The sequence below is a fragment of the Lipotes vexillifer genome, unplaced genomic scaffold, assembly GCF_000442215.2.
Source record: "Lipotes vexillifer unplaced genomic scaffold, Lipotes_vexillifer_v1.1 scaffold802, whole genome shotgun sequence".
NCBI classification, from domain to species: domain Eukaryota; kingdom Metazoa; phylum Chordata; class Mammalia; order Artiodactyla; family Lipotidae; genus Lipotes; species Lipotes vexillifer.
The window spans coordinates 1,565,929-1,569,206 of record NW_006790237.1 but is presented as its reverse complement, the minus strand read 5'-3'; the positions used below and the strand labels follow the sequence as shown (position 1 = coordinate 1,569,206).

The 3,278-nt window shown below is 52.2% G+C and overlaps 1 protein-coding gene across 1 annotated transcript in view; it reads right to left on the bottom strand.

Annotated features, from left to right (window-relative positions):
- The window catches only part of MYH14 (myosin heavy chain 14), an 87,740-nt gene that overhangs the window by 69,017 nt on the left and 15,445 nt on the right, over nucleotides 1–3,278 (bottom strand). The window lies entirely within an intron of this gene.

Below are 3,278 nucleotides of genomic sequence, written 5' to 3'. Positions count from 1 at the left end.
GGGGGGGGGGGGGGGGGGGGGACGGACAGGTGCTCCAGAGACAGGGTGGGAGAAACTGGAAACTAGCGCCACCTTCTGGACGGCGGCGAGGTCGATTCAGTACAATTTAAAAAAACAGAGTGGGGTTAGGGGAAGGGAAAGGGGCTGGGGGTTAGAGCTGAAAGTCAAGAAGTCATGAGCCCGTAACTGCTGGATCTGGTGCCAGGTTCCTGGGGGAGGGGTGGGGGGTTCATGACCCTCTGCTCTCTACTTACATAGCTGTTTGAAAGGTTCCGTAAGAAAAAAGTAAAAAGCGGGCTTCCCTGGTGGCGCAGTGGTTGAGAGTCCGCCTGCCGATGCAGGGGACACGGGTTCGTGCCCTGGTCTGGGAAGATCCCACATGCCGCAGAGCGGCTGGGCCCGTGAGCCATGGCCGCTGAGCCTGCGTGTCTGGAGCCTGTGCTCCGCAACGGGAGAGGCCACAACAGTGAGAGGCCCACACACCACAAAAAAAAAAAAAAGAAAAAAGTAAAAAGCAAAATTATTCAGCAGTAAAAAGGAAGGAAGCATGGATACATACAACCACATGGATGAAACTTCAAACCATCATGCCAAGGGAAGGAAGCCACACAAAGGATGATATATTGTATGATTCCATCTATATGAAAGGTCCCGGATAAGCAAATCCATAGACACAGGAAGCAGATCTGTGGTTGCCAGGGCCTGGCATTGGAAAACCGGCAGACGACCGCAAAGGGGCACAAGTTATCTTCTTGGGTCACTGAAAATGTTCTAAAATTGATTGTGGGGATGGCTGCACAGCTCTGAAGGTACTAAAAGCCACTGGCTTGTATCTGGCCATGCCACACGGCCTGCGGGATCTTAGTTCCCCAACCAGGGATCGAACCTGGGCCCTTGGCAGTGAAAGTGCAGAGTCCTAACCACTGGACCGCCAGGGAATTCCCTGACATATACTTTAAATAGGCAAATGTTTTGGTATGTGAATGATATCTCAATAAAGCTGTTAAATTTCTGTTAAAGCTGGATAAAACCAAAAATTGCACCTCTCCATGGACTCAGCATTTTGTGGCTTAAGAACTGATCCTGCAGGTCTGTTCGTCCATGAGCACAAAGATCTACTTATAAGGATATTCTTGGCACTTTTTGATTCCAACAGCAATAGGATGCAGTCACCCGAAGGGTGTGTCTGCAAGGGACAGACAGGTTACAAGAATCACAGTTCATCTAAACAGGGAAACCTTCTACAACCACAAAAAACCCTGAAATTCACCTATACCTACAAAACCAGAATAACTGCCAAAACATGCTGTTTGGTGGGAAAAGTAGGGGACAAAGCACACGCTAGCATGGGGGTAATGAGCTGAGTGTTTTACCCCAGTGCCACCCAGGACCCAGGCCAGGGTGTGGGGCCTGATATGCCAGATGTTTTCACTGTTATTTGGTGCCTCTGAGCCGGTCCTGGGAGGAAGGTCAGGGAGGTGGGGCCCATCTGGGTCAACCACTGCGCAGGAACTTTTAAATCAGGAGAGAAATACAGTAACATTTTTTTTGGGGGGGGGGGGGAAGTTTTTTTTTTTTTTTTTTAAACTTTGGGGGCGGGTGGGAGGCATGCAGGATCTCAGTTCTCCCACCAGGGATTGAACCCATGCCCCCTGCAGTGGAAGCACAGAGTCTTAACCACTGGACCGCCAGGGAAGTCCCAGAAATTCGGTAACATTTTGATCAACATTACAGCTGAACATCAGCCCTGAGGCTGGAGAATAATGTGTGTCTTTTCTTACACGTCTGAAATATTTCTGGCAGGAGATGCAGGAAGCTTAACAGTGGAAAACTAGGGCTCAGAGGGGCCCAAGGCGACTCGGTTTTCACACAATGACCTTCGATCATATTCAGATTATGTCACTACACGCCAACGGTGCTGCAAAATTTTTGTTTCGGGACTGGAAAAATTGGAGCTGCTACCCGTGCCCACCACACAGCAGGAGGGTTACTTGAGGTGACCTGTGTCAGGAGGGCAGGCGGTACCTGAGGGGCTCAGGCCCCCACTGTGGCCTCCATCTGAATTTGTTTGTCAGCTGCCCAGGGAGGAGCAGGGCAGTTATGCAACCCGTGGTTGGGAAATCTAGCAGGGAGGCCTGGGACCCTGTGTCAATATGCCTGAGGACGCTGGCCTGTTCACTGCCTGGGTGGACAGCCAACCTGGCACTGGGTCTCCAGCCCTCCCCATTGGCCCTGGAGCCCACAGTGGTTCCCGAGGCCTTCTGCAGCCCCAGAGACCAGAGGAGAATGAGACCCAGCCCTGGACTCGCTCAGAACTGGAAATCAAGGTCTCCACGGGACTGGTGAAAGGAATCACAATTCATCCAGATGATGAAATGCCAGGTAGCCGGAAAAATGACTGATATTTCCCCCTCTATGTGCGCGTAATGGGTTGAATCGTGTCCCCCTACTCCCTCCAAAAATACATTAAAATCCTAATGCCTGGGACCTCTCAGAATGTGACCTGATTTGGGTCGTTGCAGCTGCAATTATTTAAGTTAAGATGAGATCACACGGGAGTGCGGTGGCCCCTACTCCAAAATGACGGGTGTCCCATAAAAGGGGAAATTTGCATACAGATGCTTGGGCAGGGAGGCGGGAGGTCAGGTGACGTTTCTAACAAGGAAACCACCAGGAGTTAGGGGAGGGGAAGGGAACAGGTTCTCCCAGGACCGACCAACCCCACCAACACCTCGATCTCAGACTTCTGGTCTCCAGACCTGGGACATGATCAATTTCACTTGTTTAAGGCACTCGGTTTATGGTGCTTTGTGATGGCAGCCCTGGCAAACAAATACAGTACTGCAACGGAACTACTGTCAAAACGTACTGTTTGGTGAGAAAGGTGGGGGGCAAAGCAGCAGAACACGGATAATGAGCTGAGTATTTCACCCCAGTGCCCCCAGGCCCAGACCAACCAAGGAAGACCCTGGGCCAGGGGCAGGGTCTTCCCTGCAACCTTGCTTCAGCCCCCTCCCGCTCTCCAGTCCATCCTCCACACGGCCCAGAGCTGCTCCTCCACGGCTCCCAGCCCTCCCATGGCTCCCCAGTGCCGTCAGGACAAATCCCAGCCCCTCAGGCTGGCATTTGAGACCCCACCTGCCTCTGTGGCTCCATCTCCCCACTCCCCTGGGTCACCCACTAATTGAATCCATTCGAGAAGTTTCAATTCCTCAAACATGCCACGCCTTTCCTGCCTCAGGGCTTTTGCACACACTGTTTCCCCCTGCCTAGACCGC